Below are 23,587 nucleotides of genomic sequence, written 5' to 3' on the forward strand. Positions count from 1 at the left end.
TTCCCATTTTGTATAATCTTTCCCAAAGTCATAGGTGTTCAAACGTGGAGTCTTCCTTGGTGGTCCACTTTGGGTCAAACAGTGACGGATGGCGTTATCTCACCCTTGTGTATCTTGACCTTGGTGTTCACGTTGTTCTGGGCACATTGGCTACCCTTCATATTATCCAGCTCTTCATTTTGTCATCAGTTTTCCTCTTGCAGCCATATCCAGCGAGGTTGGTTACAGGTCCATCGGCCTTAAATGTCTGAATGAAATTTGCACAGGAACATCAACTGGCTTGGAGTCTTGAAGCCTTTAATTTTAACTTTCTGGTCTCTGCTTTTCTTTTTCTGATCTCTTCAGAATATTATCTCCCTTGCTTTCTCTGGTCCATGTTCAGTGTGATAAACACCATGATACTAAAGAGCGTTGACTTTTCAGCCTTTAAATGGTCAGACTGACTGACTGCAGGATTGAAGACACATGTGATATTAATTATAGCATCCACTTTAGTTTAACATCTCACTATGGTTTAATTATTTTTGAATATTTTCTAGAGAAATAAGTTATTGAGGCCAGTTTCATTAGTTTTGGGCATTTTGTATTTTGTATCATTTAAAACGTGATTCAGAAGCAATATCTGATTTTTATTAGTCAGTTTTCAGTCAAATATTGTTTATTATAATTTTTGTTAGTTTAAAGTCTTTTCATTGACTATTGTGGATTTTCTTTCTTTAGTGAAAGGGTACCAGCAGATTTGCTCATAACTGTAAACGCTTTGGGCAGAAATGGTTAAAAAGTGGCTTGAGGGTTAGATGTGGCTCAACTCAGCTCTTAAATGACAGCAACACAACATAAATTCATAATAATGATAATAATAAAGCACTTCATTTGTTATTTTTGAGGTGAGTTGAAACTACACTCAGTTTTATTTAATTTGACGACAGAAGAAAGTGTTGTTTTTCTATAGGTTGGACTAAACATTTTCTCCCATAGTGGGAGGCCATTAAAGTAAAGTACTGAGTTAACTGGTGTAGTTTGAAAAGCCAGGATAGCACTGCAGTGTTCAAGAAGTACAGTGCCTAGAAAAAGTATCTGAAACCTTTAGAATAAACAGGTTTTCTACATTGATAAAATGTGATGTGATCCTTATCTAAGAGAAAACTCTACAAAGGGGAAACTCTTTGCACCAGTATTTCCATTGAGCGATCTGTTTGTTTGTATGGGCGTAACTTTCATAGTTCTCTCTCTGTATCTCTGAATCTTTTCAAAAGAAAAAAAAGAAGGTCTTGAGACTGAAGTAGATGGATGAAAACAACGTTGGTTCTGGACAAATTATTGCAACTGCCACTACATCAGAAGACGAAGGCGGCGGATGATCATTCAAATGATTATTCACAGGCAAAGTCCTTATGTAATGCAGCAATGCATAATGATATGAGTGTTATATCACAATTACATTGTATCAATGAGGCCAAAAAACGCTGGAATCTAGATGTTGATTACTTTGAACTGACTGACTAATGTATGTCACATCCAGTGATGCCAGAGACGTGCAAATGCACAAAAAGTGTTTCCAAAATTGAACTGAAAAACTACCTCACGAAAGCGTTAAAAGGTTTTTGAAATATTTGTCTTCTTTTTCCCAAATTATACTGCTACAACTTTTCTTTGTAATGTTTACATTTGGAGCAAATCTAAGGGTTATGGAAACTCCTGAAAGTTGTGCAGATCTGATCCAGAGCTATTGAAAGAACTTGTTTGAAGCAAATGCTGCCAAAGGAGGTTCGACCAGACATTAACTCCAAGGATTCATGTACATTTCCCTCCAACCAACAGGTTTAATGAGAGTGTATAGAATTATGATTGTTTGTATGTTATCAGCATAAACTCATTCTGTTGGTTTATTATTTTGGCTGAGATCAAATTCGGACAATATTTTATGGCAAATTAATACAGAAATTAGTTAACTGCAAAATCACATACTTCTTGCATTAAGATGGGTTTCGACAAAACAAAAAGAAAAGTATAGTAGAAACTTAGTTATGTTAAAAGATGATAAAGCTTTGAGAAACTTTTTGAACTTAATTTCTTGGCAGATATTTTTTTCTTTAAATAAAGCTATCAATCATTCACTTCACGCGTAGGCAACAAGAGTTAACTACATGTTGTTGTACAAGCCTGTGAAACAGAACAAGTCTTCACCTGATGAAGATATTCTGAAAGACTGGATGATAGAGGCTGCTGATTAACTGTGCACGTTTTATTTATAGTGTCCATTGTGTCGCGCTTTGAGTAATTTAACCATGTCAATTTGGCCAAATGGAAAAAAAAACAAAAGCATTTCATCTGGTGTCATCATCTGCTATTATCACTTCAACAACATCAACACATTAGCATAGTTTATATTTGCATGTTAGGCTACGGGTATTAACATTTAGCATAAAGCTACACACAGGGTGAATTATACAACGACACTGAGGTGGCCCACTTTTCTTCAGGCTATAAAAGGGAAGTCAATACAGTATAGGACATGTGCTTTTAAAGTAGTAATGTTGGCATTCTGTAGATGTCAAAAAACATCTAATGACAGGTCACAAATTTTGCAATCAGGGACCAAATATTATAAGAAGTAGGTGCACATAATCAAGGACAACGTTGTTTCAACTACAACCTACAGCTGCACAATCCTGCACCAGAGCTAAGAGAAGTGTTTGATGTGTTCTGTTTCCTTGCAGAACCAGTTTCCTCAGTAGAATATAGAGAAGGCTGTCTATTTAATATGGTATAATGTAAAAAGAAACTTGTAAAAGTGTTTAAAATGACTTTTCTTTGTCGGGGAGTGTTTAAATCACGACTTCTTTTCAGGTCAGATCTCAGGCAGCACGATCAAAGCAAGTGCCGTTCAGTCTCTCCGCTGTCAAACATTAACATGTGTGTCTCAATCTTGAAATGACAAAACAAACCTGGAATGACACATTGATTCATCCAAATTTCTGGCTCTTGACACCTATTTGAGGAGGCGGCCACGTCTTCACCAGCTGTCTTAAAATCACTCCCACGATACCCCTGTGAGACTCATATGTGTTGCAAAAAAGTATGATGAAACCACAAAACAATATGTGTACGCAAGCAACGCAAATGTGGCAACACATTTCTGGAAGGTAAGCAATTTTCATGCGCGTTAAAGGCTTAGCTTCGACACAGCACTATTCGTATCATTCTACCATTATGATGCAAATGATAACAGGGGTGCCTGGCTCCCTCTTTTTCCTTTTCTTATGCACTTCTGCGGTGAACAGCACATCACATTGCAACTGCACACCTACATTACAGCGCACACACAGACACACACAATAAAATTTACCCAGCTCTATTGCTTATCCCCTTTGTTTGAGCTGATTGGATCTGTGGCGATCACATGTTTACCTAGAGCGCTATCTCTTTGAGAAACCTCGGTCATGGGTAGTGGAGAGTAACGTTTGCCTCTTTTTGTATTTTCCTTTTATTTTGGAGACGGGCATGCACACATGGTCTTTATGTATATATGCTAATAGGCTGGCTAACACGGTTTCACACTGTTTGTTTCTGAAAATGATGCAACTTGCCAGACATCCGTTTTTTTGCTGATGTTCACATTTTTCTTTTTTTTTCCCTCCTCCCTTTCACAGGGCGGGCATTTTGGAAAGAGCGAATGGGAGCGAATGAACGGGCAGAGGAGGAAGGGAGGAGAGTGGAGAGGAGGAAGGAAGGAGGGGAAGAGGCGAGGGAGGCGTGTGTTCGAAATCCACAAAGGTTTTGTAATAAATGCATCGATGACAATAAAAACAAAAACATTAAAGGGAGAAAAGATGTGTTTCTGTGTTAAACAATTAGTGCTGCAGCATTAGAGCCGATCAGGACGACACAAAAGCTCGGCAGCAGCAGGGGTTTACCCCAGACACAAAGACACAAAGGCAGATGCTGTGCATGCAAGCCAAGCTGCAGTACCGCAGTAGCTTCAACTGGAGCTGTATGGAACCACATCCACAATCCTACTGTCTGCAGGTCGGAAACGTTGAAGTCAAGAAGTGTAATTAGAACACTCTCATTCATACATCACTTACTAATCTGCATTTTGTATGCATTTTTTTAATAGTTTAAAAAACAACCAACTGGACCAAAATAAATTTGTTTCCAAAGTTGCTGAATCTCGAAGAAAAACGGCAACTACACGTCCTTCAAATGACTGTACGATGAAGCGTCTGCCGACACATGTTGTAATGCATACCTGTCAAGTTTTGGGTTTAAAAATAAGGGACATTTTTACAAGAAAGGTTTACAAGAAATGTAAAATAATTACCTGTCAACCACTTACAAACTACAATTATGTGCTCAGAATCTGATAGGCCGACCTTTGTTGACACTGAAATGCCGCGTGGACATTCCTGTGTATGTCATTTCTATAATAGAGCCTACTGTAAATTTAAACACAAAAGGGAATAAAAGCACATGTATTTATTTTAAATATTTTCCATTTATATACACATGGATTGTCTTCAAGTAAAACATTTACATTTTCTTTTAATTTGTCATTTTCACTCTTGTGGCTCTTTGGCATTCACTGACTGATTACACAGATGTGTCTGTGCCTCCAGCTGCACTTGTGCTGCTGACGGACCCCGTAAGAGAACCTAAAATCACAGTTACACGTCTTTCAGAACGTATAAATGTGCCCCATCCTGCTCCGCTTTAGGAAAGTGAATTTGGTCTCCCATTTTTAGAGATATTTACATGAAGTCTTCACTTTTTTGGCAGAAATGCCTTCTCTCTCATTACATCCATCCAACTCTCTGATTTGTTCTGAGTTTGTTCTTGCTGTCGCCACTAACCTCGAGAGAGCAGCCACCCAGGCTACAGCAAGTGGCAGTTCTCGCAAGGCCAGTGACAATTTAGTTTGGAGAAGCACAGGAAGGCCTTTTACAAATTATTATATTATAAAACTGTAAATTTACGGGAAAATGCTAATGTGGGAGCCTGGCGGGAAAGAGGGGTTAAATATGGTAGTTTTCCGGCCGAAACGGGCAACTTGACAGGTATATGTAATGTAATTTATTATATACAAAAGCAACCTGCATTCACTAAAATTTTGACATTTTGGTGTGCTGATTGGGTAAACTTTAACGATTTAAACCCAGTAGCAGTGGCCGTGGTCTGTTTAACTGCTCAGGCCGGTGCCTTCAGCTACAGTATATTTGGTTGCATATTTGTTATAAGTTAAATCCAAAATGAGAGCATCCGTAGCAAGAATCAGTAAGTAATTGACAGTATATCTTCACCAAGGCTCATCAGCATAATAGGTTTAGTAGTTTTTCATCCACTGGTGGAGCTAGGGAGCTGTTTGGGTTCTGAACATAAGCCTGCACACATCATCCAGTTAAACAAAAAATAATAAAAGCAAATGATAAGTATGAGAGGGATGAATATAAAAAAGGTTAAACAAATAGTTTACTGGGATGTTTTAGTCCTTGATCATGTTTGAAGGAGCAAAGAGGAACTTTGGCAATTTTGAGTAGTCTGAAGTTATACACTAAAACTGCTATTTTAACAATTTAAACGTGAACTAAATGTCTTTGTTGATGTTAAACACATGAAATGATTGTAGGGCTGTCAGACAGGCGGTATGGAATAACTCTGATTATCACTGATACTATTGGTGTTACTTATCTGATGTTATGAAAATACACAAGTTTGGCTTTAATGGAGAAATAAATTACACAAATTCTTGACATCTCAGTGAAGTCTATCAAAGTACCTCAGTATAGTATAGCTCAGCCCTGTGATTACACATCTGTGTACAGCTGCTGGTTTTAGTAGGTGGACTCACTCTACTCCATATATCCTCTTTCAGGGGGTGTGCCTTATTTGAGATCTGCGTACAGCTTTACACAGCTATGCAAACATAAATTGGAAGACAAATTCAACTCAATAATTTTTGAAGGACACTATTAATGAATAGGAGGGCATGCAGCATTAAGCTTGGAGCTCAAACCAGCCCAGAGTGAAAACCAAGCTCTACGACACATGAGACATACTTGACTAGAATTAAGCACTGCTTATAAAGTCAATATTTCCCTGATTTAAGCAATATTTGTGCTGCCCTTGGGACATTTCATGACAAATGGAAACTTGGATTTTCCATCTTCTCACTGGGGGGGGAGAAGTTAGAGGAAAAGGAGTTTTGAGTTCCCACTTCTGAAGTAAGGGGAAAGGAAAAGGATCTGAAGTTGAACATAAACACGGGAAGGGCAGATAATTCTACTCTGATCTGAGTCTGTGATGTCATAGACTGAATTATACATTTTCTGACCCAGGCTGCCCAAAACAAACCGATATGGTTGTATTATTTTAGCTTTCATGCACCCAAACATGCTAAGAAGGAAAGCTTTTTCTTTTCTTTTTTTTAACATGTCCCCTTTTTAAAAGGCCGGTCCATATATATGTGTTATTTTAGCCACACATTCTTGTATTTTCTTCAAATTTGTGGAACCTAGGCTGCATGAATAGAAACAACTGTAGGTACATTGAAGTGAATACTTAATTAATACTTAATTTGGGTCAGGTAACTTTTGAGAAGCCCATTGTTGTTATTATGCCAGTATAAAACTCACAATTGCTAATAATTACAAAGAAATTAAAGGACGTTGGTCATAAATCTCCCGCAGCCTGTGTGGTCACTCTCTTCTTTCAGTCTTCCCTTGCCATGAATGTGTGTAAGAGTCTATGCAGGCGTGTGTGTGTCCTTGAGAAAGAGAGGAACCCCCTCCAGAGGCGTCTACTCTGTACATCCGACTCAATGGCTCCAGTGTTCATATGTGTGTGTGTCTGCGTGTGGGTGTATGACTATGGCACTTAACCCTGTGACCGGTTGTAGAATGAGCTCCACAGAAATCGCCACTGAGCCGGTCACCTCCTCCCCCGCGCTGCGCCACCATGGTGTGTGTTACCACCCCAAGAGAGGCCAGCGAGCTAACACACACATCCCATACACACATTCAGACATACAAGCTCTCTCTATGGCCTCCAACACAGAGGTGGTGATGGTGTGTAGCCTAATGTTTAGACTCTGCATCTTTGTTCCTCCCTCATGGTGCCTCCTCTACCTGCATATAAGGGAGGAAGTCTCTGCTGTTTCCACTTTAAAGCCAGGAAGTGTTTGATTCCCTCAGTTTCCTCATCTCCTAAAAGCCTATTTCATCTTCGTCTGCAAACCGCCGAGTCACAAAACACTATTATTCCTGCAGTCTACACCCTCTTTTATGCTCCTTTGAGTCCCGTTGCGGCTGTTTCTGTTTTGCCGCGTTGTTGCACACTTGTTGCACGAATACAACAGAAACACCTGCTGCAGCATCAAATGTGCAACAAATGATGTAAATCAGTGACGCCATGTGTATGAAGGCATATAGAGATGTTGGGCAAAGTTGAGATTAAGACAAGGAGGTGATCTATTTCCAATCCTTTGCCACCCAGTGAGATGTTGGGTTTCATCACCTGACCAAAATGTTTAAACAAAACATCATGAAACATCTAAAAGTTTGTTTTTCATGTATTTTCCCTGGAAACATTCCTGATCTGAAACATTTGCATGATGGGTCATGCTAGAGCAATTTGGACAGTTGCTTCATAGTACTTAATAATGCATGTTAACGGCTCAATATCTAATATAGTGACTCTCCTACTGTTGACAACCTGTAACTGCCCAATATGCCTACAGATAAATCAAAAAGAGGAAGTAGATGAGGGGAGACTGCTGCCTGGGTTACAGTGAGGTGAACGGGTAGACTTCCTCTTTTTAACTTCTTAAAACAACCCTCCATTGATGCCATATTAACTTGGAGCAGCCCGGGAAGCCCTGGTGTTAACCTCAGCCACTAACCTACAGCCTCAGGAGGTCACAGGATTGACACTTCACCAATAATCCAAGCATTTGAAAGTGGTCAGTTAAAGCAGGGGTCAGCACCGCAGCAACAATGCCGCTCAGCCACATGAGTCAATGTTTTGACTGCTTTGATTATATCTAACAACCAGTACCAACAACCCCATGCATGGTATTGAATTGAACTGAAAATTTGATGCAGCCTGATCTGAACAGCAAGGCTGTTTCTTATTAAATTACAATATACTGAATAAATACAATTATAATGAATTTAATTGAATTGGGTTATAATTGGACCAAATTGGGCTGCAGTCAACTTGATTATTTATTCTGTAAAGTGCCTATATATTACTTTTTTCTTTTTAAACAAATTGAATTGTTCAGAATCAACCTATTTCTCTTAATAATACTTGATAACACTTATTATTATAAGAAGGTGTTGAATTATATGCAGATATCTGCCATTTCAAAACCATGCCCTGCACTAAGAAAGCTTCTTTTACTCTTTGACACGTATGTGATGACCCAAATGGCTTTCCTCAACTTCTGTTATGTAAGTTAGGTTACATTTTACTGAAGTCAGCTGAACCAAACAAAACGGTGCGCTCATGCTAATCCTCCTGGAAAAATCAAATGCTTAGTGATATTCAGTGTCATGGTTTCTGCAGAGCGAACATCTATATGACTGGTCAAAGATAAAACTAGGACTACAGTCTATGTAACTAATGTTACACGAAGCCGAGCTGAAAAGACAAGGACAAGTTTACGTTGCTAGAAAAGTGCAGCAGTGCTTCATGCAGAGTGAAATATACCACCTTTATTATCGCCTTCCCTATACACATGACCACTTAAAGGAAAAGGCAGAACCAGCACCTGATGTTTGGGGGCATTTTGCCGGTGTGGTTAAAGTCCATAGAAACACTGTGAGCTGTGACGTATTCACATCCTTATCATTAAATATTCACATCCACTTCTCAATAATGTTATTGTACATGATATATTCTTAGTTAGTATGCGCCATTGAACAATAAATACAAAATATATATATATATATTATTTGTTGACTGAATCATTCAAACTCATTCAAATTCATTTTGAATTTAAATCTATATCAATATCAATATCAAACAGAACGTGACACGGAATGAAAATATAATTTTTGTCAGACGAGGGGGTGCTTTTCACGGCACAACTGCAGAACAGGCACACAATAAGAAACACTTTTTTCTCCATGAAAACACGTGATTTATTTATTATCACAAATAAAAAAATGAATGTGCCTCCTGTGGCAACCTTTTGCTGAATAATACTCGATTTAACATTCAAATAAAATATTTCTCCTTTTGCATGTGGAGAATCCTCACCACAAGTTGAGCCATCCCCACCCCAGTCCTCAAATCAGGCACCAACAAGCATCCCTGCGTAATGCTGGGCAGATTAGCACCTTCCTTTCGAACGTATTAAATACAGACGCAATCACAATCCCTGCAAAAACTTTCAGGCTTGGTAAATCTCATTGCGTGTGGTAAATGGACATATTTGCATTTTCCCCTCCCAGTATTTAGCGCTTTCTGGCGGGTACGCCCCATATTGATTATTCATCAGGGCAAAAGTGCTAAATGAACAGCGTGTGCTATTTTGCTCATTTGAGAGACGCAGTCCTCTTTGCACGCTGTTAGTAGATCAGCTGGCACTTTGGTTTGCGGGTGATGTCAAGTTTGCACACGTTTTTACGCACGCAAACCTTTAGTAAATCAGGCCCTATAACTCTAGCTTAAGTCTAACTTCGCACTATTTGTCATAATCTTTTTATTCTCTTTGCTTTTTTATGTTTCCATGATTTAAAGCCCTTTGTTGCTGAAATGTGATATACGAATAAATTTGCCTTGTATTATCGCAGGAGATGTTTTATACCCACTGATCATAGTACTTCTAGTTGTCCAGGCCTCTTGAGTGTAACAACTGAGAAAGATTCAACCATCTAACTTGAATAGTGTTGCTGTTCTTACTGTTAAATCAAGATTTCTACTAGTTGTGAAACATCTTCCCATTTCTGTAGTGGAACTTCCTGTCCCAATTTGTCCAAAATTATCACAAAGATACTCTGAGTTCTGATCTCGCAGCGTGCTGACGACACTGTTATTGCACTGATATTTCTCAGCCTAATGAAATCTGCTCTGCCTCACGCTGATGAAACTCTGTTAACTTTGATCTCACAATTAAGTCTCCATGAACAGCTAATAAAGCATAATCTGCACTGTATCTGCTTGTCTGTGCCAGAGGCGCAGAAAGCCTTTTAGCATATCTTCACTCCAGCTCCTGACTGACACTTTGTTGCTCTCGGCTGAAACAGTGACTTATTTTATCACGCCCCAGATAATACAATCAAGTATTAAGGAGTTAAAAATCAAACGGGATCTGCATCAGTGGAGTGGCAGATGAGTGGCAGATGCCCGTGGGGCTTCTGGTTATATTCGAGTCTCTTTTCCTTTTTTTCATCCTTTAAGCAGATATGTCGACATCCCTGAGCTGAATATAAAAAAGGAGACCCTGCTTTTTCTTGCCGTTTCCTCACAAAGAGGTTGTTCCCTGCGTTTTGCTGGGGCTATTTGGATATATTTCAACTGCCCAATCTTTCGCTCACTAAAGACAGCTTGACGTCAGTTCTTCTTTTGATAGCTCTCATAACCTTAACTTTCATTTGGCTGTAATACCCCTGCCCTCTGATATGGCTTAAGAACGGGCCAAAACAGTAAGATTTCTGCTCTACGATAAGCCCAATCAAAGGAAAATTACAGGCTTTTATTTTTGAGATCTGTTCCTATTTCCTTCCCCCCTCAAAAAAGACAGACGGTAGCAGTTTGGTGATGCATGTTGAAGAATTGATAAGGAATGTTTTCCACATGACTGTGTTACTGATTGTAGGAGTATTTTTCTCTCACCGTTATGGATATGGGCCAAATCTGTTAACCTCCCGTTTTACGCTTACATATATGTTCAATAGACATACAACACACGAGAAAAGAACAGCCTTCGATGGTACTTCTCCTTTTTCAACATCAAACACTTTCAAAAAGCCATCAAGGCTGTAATCAGGAAGGACTTTGTCGTCAAGAGAAAGACTTCACCAAGTTACCGCAGGAACGCTACAGTGCCCCGCTGATGAGGTTAAAAGGTAACACTTCAATCAAGTCCTCATTGTACACTTGAGACACAAAAACAACACCACTTGCTCTGTTGTTGAACATCACACTTTTCATCTTACACCTGTTGTTTTCCCTGGATGAAACCGTTTAAGTTCAGGGAGACGTAACGCAAACATCATGTGTTTTTATGGATAACAGTTTGTGCTGGATGTGTTTTTTATGGAAGAGAAGCAGATGAGATGATAGTGTCTAATGAGAGAAGCCCTGGGTACGTCCCCCAGGACGAGAAAGTAAGAGGAGCCGTCTCAATCCTCTTCATGATTTCAGGTTTGAGGTGCCGGTTTGGGAGGGAAATGTTGCAGATTTGAACTGGAATAACTGCTTAGAGAGATGTTTTCTGGCTCATCTTTAATCACAGTGACTTACTTACTTACTTTTGATGGGACACAGTCATGTGTTTCACTTGGCTTCAAGTCTTCTGTTAGATTTTCTTTCGTACTCATTGCTGGTGCATGTTGCTCTCATGCAGGACGAAGCCACAGCAAAGCAAAAAACGTTGTTTTTGTGGGGTTTTTTTTTCTTTGATGTCAGAAGATTTTCAAAGTGATCTTTTACAGAACGACAATTTATCAAAAATGTTTTCATCTAACAAAACTCATGATGTATTACTAACTATAACCAAATCATTTTCAATGTGTAAAAGAGTAAGAAAAAGGTAACTGAATCCGAACTCTGAATCTTTGGCGTAAACTTGCTTTAAAACATCCCTGATTGGGACGGAACTATATTTTTCCCAAATTTCTATCTTACAGTTGCATATGTAACACCACCACCAAACCTGCCCATCCTCCAAATATAGATATTTGTTGCTTCTTAAATCAGATGCAATATCTCTTTTATGAGTATTTCATGCAATGATTAATTCCAAACGTCAACACTTCAAACTTCAAAGAAAATTGGGAAAAGAAATCGTAAATCACTTATTTCACAGTTAAGTGTTTCAACATCAAACTACCACATTTTCAGCACTATAAGGCGCACTGCATTATAAGGCGCACATTCAATGAATGACATATTTTAAAACATTTTCCATATATAAGGCGCACCGCATTATAAGGCGCTACAGTAGAGGCTGGGGTTACGTTATGCATCCATTAGACCAAGGGTCGGCAACCCGCGCCTCCGGAGCCGCATGCGGCTCTTTCATCCTTATACTGCGGCTCCGAGTGGCTTGGGAAAATAAATTACAAAAAAAAAAAAATAAATAAGTATTTAATTGAAGTGTATTTTATTTGTGTTAATAAATATATCTATTGGAAATTTCCCCTCTGGGGGACTATTAAAGGATTTCTTATCTTATCTTATCTTATCTTATAATATATCTGTAATAAAAATTAAAAAATAAATAAATAAATCCAGGTCATTTCAGGGTCTTATACTACCCTGTTAGGTTTGCAACTGGGGCTGGGGAGCTAAAAAAAGAACAGAAAAAGAACTGTTTTGCAGCTTCTTGCGTGGTCTGGCACTCTGTAACTCCAGTGTAGTTAATTTTGCCTGGAGTGAGGAGACCCATCCAATATGGCGGCCACGCTGGATTACGTTCCAGCATGTCATGAGGCGTCTACGTATATATGTCTATGGTTGCGAGACCTGTTGCAGCTCAATATTGATCCATATGTAAGGCGCACCGGATTATAAGTCGCATGGTCAGCTTTTGAAAAAATTCAAGGCTTTTAGGTGCGCCTTATAGTGCGGAAAATATGGTATGTTAGACAAAAGGTAATTCTATGTTCTAAGGAACAGGTTGGATAAATGGAAAACTACAGATTATTTTTGTCAGGAGAAATTTTAACTTAATCTACATTATTTCTGCATATAGTGTCGATGAAATAGTTCAGTGTACTCTGCATGTGGTTTAGAGGCAGACACACTAATTGCTCTTTGTTTTATTGTACATTTTTTATTGAACTTCAGGTGGACTGTGGCACATTTCTTTGTTATTTTATGACTGTCATGTTTAGAAAGCTGCTATTCTCCCGTAATGAGCTCAAGAAGTCCCTATAAAACCCAACACATGAACGCTAGTCTGCTACAGAAAACATAAAATAAAGGTGAATTCCACCACTAGTTTTACAAAACACCTGTTTTGTTGAAAATGTGTCAGTTGATATTCACGAGTGAAATAATAATAAACTGATATTTGTCTCCCCTTCTCGTTAAATTTGTCTTTTTATGGAATCATACACTGGTTGAAACCTCTGAATCTGCTTTACAAAGAAAACAGGAATGGTTTAGTTTTCATTAGTGCACAAAAAACCCATCACATGTTCTGTAGGGGTTTAAATGACCATCACTTTCACCCCAACCATTTTGGACTTTGCTAAATGCGTATAAAGCATATTTCTCCAAAATTATACAAATCACGAAAAACCAAAGTTTAAAAAACATTCAAATGACACTCAAAATGGGCCTGAAATGGCATGCTATTCATACGTAATGATGTGATATGATTTTATAGACTTGTTTGCAAAGAGGTCTTAGAATTTTTTTGAGATCAGAGAGAACTGTCAGCAGTTCTTCTAAAAAGTTTAAAGTGCTTAAACAGGGCCTTTTTTCAGATATCTATAACCTTTAGTGTTACTCAGCTTATTCTTGAAACAATATCCCGACCTTTCATCAGATGTTTAGACCGCGTTTGAATGTATTCTGCCTGAAAGCAACCGTTCTATCTTCTCTGCCTCTGGATCTCACTCCTCCTTTATCAATTCTTTTTTAAACATCAGCTTTTTGAAAAGCTGTTAAGAATGTGATGTGAAAGGAGAGCAGTTTTAATATTCTGAAAGATTTTTTATTTTTTTACAGAAAGGCCCAAAGCATCATCTGCAATTACATTGCTCGTTGCAAAATATGTTTGCATATTCAATGTAAGGAGGAAAAAAAGGGGGGGCAAAGTCCTGCCGGATGTGGCTTAATTTAAACAGCCTCTTAGGCGACATGCAAACTCTACAACAATGTGCTGGAAAGAGATACCTTATTAGGCTTATTATCATTATTCCTCCTGATCAGTCTCCTCCACCAGATTGTTGTCCCTCACCTAACTTTCCTCTTTATCGTGCATACACAGACCAAATACACTCAGCAGTCGCCCGTGGCTCTTTACTTGGAAAGAAAGTCGGCTGGTTGTGAAAATAAAATTGAGACCACTGATGCCAGGACTGACGGAGGGAGTGGGCTAAGTTCTGACAGATGTGGTTTCATGTCAACCGAAAGGCAAAGGTGTCTGGAATTAATGAGGCCAGGTGATGGAGAAAAGGAGCAGAGCTGCAGCCAACGTGCTCGCCTGCAGTTTACCAGAGACCCGTGGTGCTTATTCAAATAGCTGCCTTGATCTCACTGATCACTTGGCTAAAGGCTACTTAATTTAAACTAACAAGCAGTGCATTAACACCCTGACAGCATGCTGACATCGTCAATCTGGCTGTGTGTAAGCAGCAACCCCAAAAAGAGACAGGTGTTGTATTGCACATGCAGGTGGAGCCGACGATTGATTTAAAATGCCAAACAGAAAGATGGACTTTTTTTCCCAGCCTGATTGAAAGCAAAGACATTTTCTCACTCTTGTAATGGTGAGGAATCTGTGTGTGTGTGTGTGTGTGTGTGTGTGTGTGTGTGTGTGTGTGTGTGTGTGTGTGTGTGTGTGTGTGTGTGTGTGTGTGTGTGTGTGTGTGTGTGTGTGTGTGTGTGTGTGTGTGTGTGTGTGTGTGTCCTCACACCCATCTAAGAAGCCCAGCCCTGAGCTTTATAGATGGGCCCTTTGATCAGAAAGCCTGTCTCACCTTCATCCTCTCTGGTGTCATCACGGGATGCTGATGATGCTGTGTACTGGTTTCTCTGTGGAGACACACAGAATGGAGGGAAACATGTAACGGTGAAGCTGAGGCATGTCCGTGCTGCCATACCTAACCCCCAACATGATTTCTTTTCTCTAATTGTGACATTCTGAAAGCTGTTTATGTCGCATCATCAAACATTGCCTTTATTTCAGTTTTAATGAACAGTTTTTTTCAATGACAATTGTTAAACAAACAAATACAGAAACTAGCAACTTCAATCTTCAACTTAGTTGTTTGAGAAACATCTTTTTTTAAAGTGAGACTGAAGTGAAATTAGGTTAAAGTTAAATAACAGCATATTGAGTTATAAAATAAAAAAAACATGTGTTTTGATTTTGAAATAATGTAACAAAATTCCATACGAATACATTTAGGAACTAGTGGTATTAGTATTAATATTATTATCTAAGATACATTCAGTGAATCGTACCTGTTTTTGATTGTTCCGGAGCAAAAAAAGCAACATCGAAGTAAATAAAAGCAGAAGTATAACTACATGTACATCAATGATGTAATACTACATCTACTCAAACACTGAATTTACAGTATTTAACTATAATAAATAGCTTTGCGTGAAGATTTACTCATTGTACTGAAATACAAAATTAGGTAAAAAATGCTGCTTTTACTGCATTAGACTTTATGTAAATGTTGGAATAAAGGTTTACTTTGCAAATTTCCTCAGCAAATTATAAAGATTTTTGTTAATATATCATATTGATATAAAATGTGATGTTTTGCAAACATTACTAAATTTACAAGTGCTGAATGGGCCAGTCGATCTTTATTATCTGCATTCAATTCATGTTTGTAATAATAATAAAAATCCACATGTTGTGTATTTTGCTTATTTGGTTCTATGTTGCTTATTTCTTTATGTATATTGTCAAAACTAAGCCAACTGAGTTTATGTTTAACTAAAATTTTGCTGAATTTGACTGAAAAAACGAAAAACTGTTTTGAAAATATTTTAAAGCCCTTGTGAAGGGAATTCTTCTCAAAAATGAAAGAAATATGAGAAGAAACTGTAATCAGCAAATTGACACTACACCAATTCGATGGTTGCAGCTGGAAGAAAATGAGCCCATTTTAGCCTGTTTCAACTATATTTATGCACCATGTCATAATATCTGAAATACTTTATCAATGCTGGACTTTGTTTTACAATATTTGCGCCATATATATATATATATATATATATATATATATATATATATATATATATATATATGTGTGTGTGTGTGTGTGTGTGTGTAAATGTAAGTCTTTTTTAGTTTTGATACTTTAACTAGGTTTTTGATAAGTTACTGTCGATCTCTAAAGTTATTTATTCTAAAAATTGGTTGGAAAGTAACGAGTAACTAAGAGCAGTACTCTCGTTACTAAGTCTAAACTAACTAACGAGCGTCCTCTAAAGCCTGATTTATGGTTCCGCGTTAAATCGACGCAGAGCCTACGCCGTAGGGTACGCGGCGACGCGTACCCTACGGCGTAGGCTCTGCGTTGGTGTAACGCGGAACCATAAATCCGCCTTAACCCTCCCCTGCCCTAGCCATGACTTTGTGACGACCTCTGTTGCCGCTGCCCCCCCCACCCCGCCTCCCCCCCTGTCCCTTCATTCGCAGAAAATGGAAATGGCTTAGCACTATCGCCGTTGCCCGGGCAACCATCTGAGTCCCCCATCTCGCGGTGGAGAAATGAGTTCTGAACAGGCTCGAGAGAGGCAGGGATTAAACATGATCCCGCGGACGAAGTGTCAATCAAAAACCGCAACTCTCCAACCTCCTCTTGTTCACTTAGGAAAATAAAAGATAAAAAAAAAAATAGCCAAAAAAAAAAAAGGTTCAGTATATTTGGAAGCATCCATCCATCAAAAAAGTAAAAGAAATCATGGAGATAATGGTTCTTTTTTTTATACGAGCTGTTAAAGCGAGGAGCTCCTCTCGTTTTAAAGACAAATTCGTTATCCTGCAGCGGATTTAGTGGTGGTCGTTATATTCATGTGCCAAGAGGCGATGGATTAATTTAATTAGCCCAGTGAAGATTAATGACAATGCATAGGCCTCTTGTAGATAATGCTATACACTGTTTAAAAGGATGTGCTATTTTCAAACTCGACTCTGTGGTTAATCTGGGAAAGTTTGCAGAGTGGTTGAAGGTAATCCCCATTAAAATGAGTGGCCCATATTCAGGATTGTATTCATGTTGTATTTATCTGCTGAGACTGAGATAAATTTGAATTGTTCCACGTATGTGTAGCCTGTAATAGATTTTTTCCACTTTATTTATTTTGATAATCAAGTTTCCCCCACCCCCCCATTATCTCCTAAAGAGTTCCCACATCAAGCTGATTCAGTGTCTTATCTGTCTTATCAGATTACAAAAGCATTACAAAAAACAAATGCACTTTCTCTCCAACTTCTACAGTGATTGTTATAGTTCATCTATTAAATCAGTTGGCTAATTTGACTCCATGTGCTTTGATAAAAGTGTTAAAAAATGTGTGATTATTGTCCGAAAAGGTTTTTAAAGATAGAAACTTTTTGTGAGGATTCAGTCTAAACGAGTCAGCCAACAGAAAAAAAAAAAAAAAATTGGAAAATAAAAAAAATAAAAAAAACTGAACAATTTTTAAATTCAATATAAGCTTCAGATAATTATATTCGTGTAATGATTTGGTCGTTGACAGACTCTCTTGAGGCTTTTATTTTAATGTGTATGTGTGTTCAAGGCCCTACTTGTGTATGCGACTGACAAGGCGTAAATGTTCAGTGACGGATCAATAAACTGTTATCTTCAACGAGTAAACTGTTTCCATATAAATTTGGTTTAGTTTTTCTACGTGAATGTTTGGCACATATGACCTGCCTGTATTCACGAGTTGAGATGGGAGGGGAAAAAGAAAGAAAGAAAGAAAGAAAGATAGAGAGAGAGACAGAGAGAAAGAGGGGGAGCATTCCCTGGTAATCCCTGCCAGCTCTTGGAGAAGTAGTTAATCACGTTACAGTAAAGGCTGATTTATGGTCAAGCGTTACACCAACGCAGAACCGGTGCGCGTCGCCGCGTACCCTACGCCGTAGGCTCTGCGTCGATTTAACGCAGGACCATAATTCATGTTTAACGCAGTACTGGTGCCAGGCTGGCAAGGGGGGGCAGGGGGGTACACACGACACCGAGACCCCGTGCAATTCGATATTCTGCCTCTTTGACAGTCATTTAGGGGGGGGGGGGGGGGGGGTATGAAGAACCCGATAGCCGGGGGCTTACACCCTCCATAGGCTCTTTGGACACTGTAGCCCGACTCGGCTGCACCGCCGCGCCACAGAGTCGCCAGGAGGGGTGTAAACGTTAAATGTTACCTATTTGTTCCTTGGATCGCGAGGGAAATCAAGCCAGTCTTTTCATTCATTCCCCCCACCTCCCCTCTCCCTCTACCCCCCTTCTTCTTCCCACCACCCCACAAACAGCCATTGACTAAAGCGGCTTAGGGAGCCCCCTAATAGCGAATTAAGAGCAACGGAGAAGTTTAGGGAGCGAAAAGGGGGAAGAGAAAGGGAAATATATTGTAATTGCTGAGACTGTACAGACAAAGAGTCCTGACGCAGTGGAACATGGAGGTTATCTGCTATCGCTGCGGTTCCTTATCAGCGGATAAATATTTGTGTATCATGGCCAAACTGGGGCTTGTTGCAGCACAGGTGATCTACATGGAGATAACTACTGTATATGCGTCCTCCGCAGCTCCATAGTGGGGGGTCGAGCGAGGCGCTCCCGAAAATCCGCCTTTTTTCAATTATGAGGTTAAAAGAGTGTGTGTGTTTTAATAAAGGACTGCTCATTAAAGAGGGAGTGCATTCCCCTGCAGATAACAGGCAGGTTGCATTGTGTTGATCAGCTCCCGGGAGGACTCCTGAATGGATGTTTGTCCCCCGACTCCCCAACATCGCATCTCATTAAAGCTCATCTCCACATCTCTATCTGCCATATCTGTGCATCGCAGCCTCCCTTCATCCCCTGTATGGCCTGTTTCTGCACAGACAAGAGATTAAGATTTTCCTTTCACGGAGTGAATTAAATCGGGCTATTTTGGAGGCATTCCCCCTTTTTAAGCAACAACCAACGAGATCAGGCAGATTTTTTTTCTTCCTTTTTTTTCTCCCACATGAAACCCTCACTGGACTCCCAGTGGCCAACCAGTCCAGGATTATTCTGCTAGCCAGAAAAAGAAGAGGAGGACATGGAGTGGGGGAAGGGAGGGGGAGGGAAGCTTGCCAGGATACCCAGCCGCCTGTAAGTGTCCATCCCCGGTTTGTTTGACATGGCAGCATCCCTGGGTATAAAACCGATAAACATCTGGTGGCGCTGCCAGGACATTGAAAAAATGAGGGATTGGAGGGGGGGGTGGAGGTGGGGAGAGTGAAAGAGGCGGTGAAATCATAATGAGAAGAAAGATGGGCAGAGGGGAAGAGAGGGGGAGACAGAGAGATGGTGATCAGCTAATTACAGCTGCAAATAAAATGCAAATTTATCCTGGCGCAGTGAGCATGCCCAAGTTTAAACATAGCACCGTCCAAAAACTCAGAGCTGCACTGGCGCTGCGCCACTGATCACTTCCAAACAAAGGCTGATTATCCAGCAATAATGAACCTCTATATTATTATTTCTAATATTATTATATACCTGGCCCCTGCACGCTGCGTCCTCGTGGCTTTCAGACTACTGCTGTACCTTCCAGATGGCACAAGTCCCAACAACAGCGACACCACCACGCACAGGATGATGCTGCACAGACACAATCCAACAATTACAGCTCCAACGCCGCGGCCACGCTGCCTCCGCCTTCACCCCATCTTGTGTAGTGATTAATGAACCACCCAAAGATTAATCATGGAAAATTAAAAGAATGTCGGAGGTGCGCGGGGAGAGCCACAACAGTGGCCACATCAGGTGTGTGTGTATGTGGGAAGGGGAGGTGAAAACGAATTAGCTTCATGGAATCTTTTTTAGATGCAAATACGGTTATCTCCACTTTGCTGCACTGTTTTCCGTGTTTATGATTAATCATCTCTTCCTGGTAAAAAATAAATCACGCAAAATTAGGATGGAGCTGGATGCAGCGGCGTAAGCGGAGATGGCAGGTCGATGCTGTTAATTTCAGGTTGAAATTGACACACTAATTATAGCGCAGAGTGCAGCTGGAACACTAGCAGGCAAGATTATACCTCTGTGCTTCTATTTTTTATTTCTTTTTTTTTATCAGATTCCCCTTATATTTTACCAATTAAAAATCGTAAAGGCATTTCATTGCCCCAGGATAAAAAAAAAGAAGAAAAAAAGCAGCTTCTCTCCTAACATGGCCATCACTTTCCCCCATCAGATTCATTGTGATGTATTAGATGCAATAAATTATCCCATGTAACAAAACATGGCGAGCTGAAAGGCTGATAATCTGCAGAGGAGAGATAAGGATTCATTATTCCAAATCATTATGAATCCAGCGTTGGCTGTGACTTCTTTCTTAATCAGCTTCTGTGATCCTGGATACGTGAAGGGAGCAGATAAGAGCAGAGTCGTTTATAATTCTCCCCACCTCGGCCTAATATTTTAAAATAAAATCGCAGGGAGAAGCCACCGTAAACACACACACACACACACACACACACACACACACACACACACACACACACACACACACACACACACACACACACACACACACACACACACACATTTGGCTTAACGTTTGGAGGGTGCACAGGACGAGAATAATAAAACACATTGAGAAAATAAATAGATAATACGTGGCCCGTACATTTTTGGCGGTGTTTTGTCTCAAATTAAGGTCATCTTATTCGACGTTTACAGGGAAGAATCATGTAGGCAGGGAGACGGGGCAGATATTGCGTTTATTTCACATTTGGAGAGGTCGCTAATAAAATGTAGGCATCACTGAGATGCTCTAAAAGCGGGAGGGTGTAAATGATTCACTCTGTTCATATAACTACACGCCATGGTGCAGGACTGGGTTGCAGGAAAACACGATGCCACACTGAATGTTTTGCAGAAATCAACTCTAAATAAAGACGTGACGAAAACGTTGCTCTTAATCAGATGGTAATGGTGACATTATGGCCGTGCATTCTGTCTGCAGAGGAGATTAGACGCAGCAGGCTGATGGGGAGAAAGGCCGCTGCAGCGCAGGCTCTGCTCGTCGCCGTGGCCCGGTTGCACCTAAGGGTTTGCACTTAGCTGTCGTCAGCCTGTGCGTGTCACGCGGGTACACGCTTCAAATTGTACATTAATCACGCGATTTCACGGCGGGGTGCGAGAGGAGAGGAGGAGGGAAGGAGGAGAGAAGCCTGGCTTTGGACTTGGGCTCGGTTCTGTGAGCACAAAAATGAGGCTTCACCCCTTAAACGAGGAAGATAAAGTCAAAAGAGACGTTTACGGTCTTTTACATTTAATTGAGGATTGATTCCACAAGACATGCACTCCCCTCTTCCAAATAAAAAAAAAACGCACTCTAAATTTGCTGCCCACAATTTAAATGTGTTCCCCTTGTTTTTGTTGAATGAAACAAATTGATTCTCGTTATTTCTTCTCGTAATTAATCTTTTTATTACACCTATAATTATCCTTTAAACACAAATACAGTTTTAATCAATGTGTTCCCTTTATATCATATCCATCATCCATCAGTGCGCATTTCTATCACCTCCCTTTTATATCTACATCGAAAAGCTAATAACCCCCCCACACACGAAAAAGCACTTTATTTACATAAAAAGCAGATTAATAAATCATTACTATCTGGGTGTGTTATTTTCTAATTCTATTTAGTTACTGTAGCCTATAATGCTAATTCCCTAAATGAAAAGCTCCGCTCACCCTGCATGGAAATACTGAATAATTCATTGGTTTAAAAGACGCATTTGGCTGTAGTCGCATTCGTAAGTTTGCGCCAATTATCTTTAATTTATTACCTTAATTGAATTTCTTCCCCACAGATAGATTTGGGTGTGATCAGTTTACATTTTCCGTCAAGAGAGATACCGAGCCTCCAGCATCCTCCCTCTTTCCCTCTTTCCTCTTCCTCTCCTCTCCCTCCTCTTCTCTCCTCTCCTCAGCGTAGAGAGGAGGATCGGATTTGCTCGGTGCTCCTTTCAATCAACCGCGGTGTCAATAAGCGGGCTACAGCAGGCCTCTGTGCGCTCCAGGTTAGGGCTAGAATGTGTGTGAAGCTCTGCACTTTTCACCAGAAAAGAAAACAAAAAAAAACCAACGTGGCTATGTGCAGTCACATTTTCAAACATTTGCTCCTTTTCTTTTCCTTCAAACGAAGCTGTAATTTGCTGTGGAGTTTGGCGCGTGCATCTTTGCTGTTGATTACACACATGCAGCTATATGGCTTCATCTGTCCTTTGTGGCAGAGGAGAGGAGGAGAGGAGAGAAAGGGCTGCTCTTCCAACACAAAGGGACGCGCACCATTCTCTGAGAGCTCTCAGTGAAATATCTGCAGAGCACAAACTGCACAAGCACAACATAAAAAAGGCTATAAAGATAATGCACTCGCGCTATACTTAAGAGTGGGTTACTCAATCGCAAAACAGATCACAGTTTCAAAATAAAACACCCAGCCACAATTAAATCATTACAACGCCTTGCTTTTTAAATGTACGACTTGTGCTCATATTTACCACTCATCAGTGACACATTAGAGCCAAGCCTTTATATTGGCTTTGCCTTGCTGATCAGGTCAAATATTAAAACAATGTAAAATACTTAGTATTTAATTCAAGTGCACCATAAAGGTGTAATGCCCGCTAAGATGTAGCCCAGTAAACGACCACCCAATAATAGAATTAATACATTGCTCAGGCCCGTTCCCATTGGTTTGTGCAGCCTTTAGTTGCTTTCTTTTCCTCCGACTTATTCATGCAAACCCGGAAGCGGCCGCGTGCTGGGTACAGTAAGCATGAGGCCGGCTGTGGCGGGGCCGTGCACGCCCGCACCGGCCCCGGTATCCTGCGTGAGCAGCTCCCGCATCCACCCGCGCTGCACTTTGCACGAATGATGTGACTCCGGGACCGAGGGCGGGCGCGCGCACCATCATCATCATCATCATCCTCATCATCACCGCCGCCACCAGCGCGGGCGCGTGCGTGTATACTATTTTTTTCCCCCTTTTCTTTTCTTTTTTTTTTTGCCTTCCCGTCCGCAGCTCTCACTCTCTCACACACACCTCCCTGCCTTCTTTCTCTCATTCTGCCTGTGTCTCTAAATGCCAAGGGCGCCTCCATCTCACACTTTCTTCACATCTCAATGAAAAAAAGGAGGGAGACCCTCCACTCGTCCTCCGTCCAGTGCAGGTCAGTAAATATTTAGCTTGGCTTTTTTTTTGTGTTGTTGTTGTGGTTGCATCCTATAGCTCTGTCCAATTGGGGGGCTGCGTCTTGTGTCTGCGGCTTTGCATCTGAAGGGTTCGTTGATTGGTTGTGAATGATGGGAAACTTTACGCTTTATAATATATACCGAGCGAGACGTGGATATATCGCTTTGTTAAGTTCATATCCATTTTTTTTTCTTCTTTGAAAACACTCACGAAGCTATATTAACTGCTGGAGAATAATAGTAAAAATATCAAGTACAGC

At 40.2% G+C, this 23,587-nt stretch overlaps 1 long non-coding RNA gene across 1 annotated transcript in view; it reads right to left on the reverse strand.

Annotated features, from left to right (window-relative positions):
• Positions 1-23,587, reverse strand: part of LOC133424509 (uncharacterized) — a 62,905-nt gene that overhangs the window by 38,665 nt on the left and 653 nt on the right. The window contains exon 2 of the long non-coding RNA XR_009770895.1: positions 14,880-14,934. This is a non-coding gene — a long non-coding RNA (uncharacterized LOC133424509). The remainder of the gene's footprint in view (positions 1-14,879; positions 14,935-23,587) is intronic.

Source organism: Cololabis saira, chromosome 23, assembly GCF_033807715.1.
Source record: "Cololabis saira isolate AMF1-May2022 chromosome 23, fColSai1.1, whole genome shotgun sequence".
NCBI classification, from domain to species: domain Eukaryota; kingdom Metazoa; phylum Chordata; class Actinopteri; order Beloniformes; family Belonidae; genus Cololabis; species Cololabis saira.